Here is a 1,789-nt window from a genome sequence, read left to right as displayed (position 1 = left end):
AATTTTTCATAATCCATGGTGGGGAGCACACTTTGGAGCTACAGTTCTTGTCTCCTCATTGTTGACATTAATTTAACATTTATAGGCCAGGTGCCGTGGCTCACGCCTGTTATCCCAGCACTTTGGGAGGCTGAGGCAGGTGGATCACCTGAGGTCAGGAGTTTGAAACTAGCCTGGCCAATATGGTGAAACCCCATCTCTACTAAAGATACACAAAATTAGCCGGGTGTGGTGGCGGGTGCCTGTAGTCCCAGCTACTTGGGAGGCTGAGGCAGAAGAATCTCCTGAATCCTGGAGGTGGAGGTTGCAGTGAGCCGAGATCATGCCATTGCACTCCAGCCTGGGCAACAAGAGTGAAACTCTGTCTCAAAAAAAAAAAAGATAAACACAACTTTTTGCAATGGAGTGACATATCTGCAGCTTATATCTGCAGTGTTTGTGTTAGGAACCTAGCTTTTATAATATTAACTTTTTAACTCAGTATTCTGGCTTTGGGACTTTTTGTTTTGTTTTGGGTAAGATTTCAGAAGTGGAATGTAGCCTGTTAAAAGTGTGCACAAAAATATTTTGCATGTTTTTTTTCCTCCTGTGTGAATTCTACTTTTTAGCAAAAATAAAAGCCCCCCAAAGGATGTGCAAATACAGATTTTTCTGTGTAAAGTTTTTCACGTCACATCAGAAGTAGCTTACTTCTATATGGCCACAAATAGAAGTTGGAGACAAAACAAAACATTCTGTGGGAAGAAACACAACTTACTTGCCCTGATGCTCAATAGCAGTGTAATCACCATGTTTAAACCGACAAGGATACGTGAATAACATGAATGTTCTGCATACAAAGGGAATTACCAGGGAAATAATAAACTGAAGACCTCGTCTCACATTATATTTTCATAAAGGTTTGTTTGCTTAGCTACTTGGTGGTCAAATATTTCCAATTAATTTATTTCTATTCTACTCTAAATGGCTTCATTTCTAGAAAAGTTGCCATATTTCCTCTTACATCATTTGTTTTCAAATAAGTTCAGAGTAAAATCCTCTTATAGAATTTTTTTTTCTTTTTAATAATGAAGACCCTTCTGAGGGTACTATGTTTAACAAAATCAAACTCATTCTTTTTCAAGGTATTCTGTTTCTAGGAATTACTGAAAAGTAAAGGGAAGTTGTACATGCCGTATTTGATTTTTAGCACCTGAATCAGACTTTGAAAGAGCTGTGCAATTACAAACAGAAATCACGTCTCATCATTTTAGTACTTCTTAAAGCTATAACAATTTTAAAAATAGATGGTGGAGAAGAAAAGGCTGCTAGACTCATAGAATTTAAAGGAATCTAGGAGATCACCTAGGCATTTTTCCAGATGCAGGAACTGAGGCCCAGAAAGGGGAAGTGGCTTTCTCAGCCTACACAACCAGCGAGGGAGGCAGGCAGGTGCCATGGAATAAACATGGACTTTGGCATGATAAGACTAGGGTTTAGATGGAGGCTGACTTAATACCACTTGAGTGGTATTGGGAGAGTCTCTCTAAGCTTGTTTATCTATCTAAAAATGAGGGTAATGGCATCTGCTTCACAGGGATATTTTGAGAAGCAACTGTAGTAACTTTTGGAAGAAAATTGCAATACAAATGTCAGTTGTTATTATCACCAATAGAGTGGGGACCCAAAGCCCTCATTCCTGCTCCATTTTCTTAACTCTTTCCCCTTACCCATACAGGAAAAATCCACTGGAAAAACCAGCAGCAAGAATGAATAATATACAAATAGTGGCTAGGCACAGTGGCTCATG

Source organism: Mandrillus leucophaeus, unplaced genomic scaffold, assembly GCF_000951045.1.
Source record: "Mandrillus leucophaeus isolate KB7577 unplaced genomic scaffold, Mleu.le_1.0 Scaffold488, whole genome shotgun sequence".
In the NCBI taxonomy this organism is placed as follows: domain Eukaryota; kingdom Metazoa; phylum Chordata; class Mammalia; order Primates; family Cercopithecidae; genus Mandrillus; species Mandrillus leucophaeus.
This window is presented reverse-complemented; position numbering follows the sequence as displayed.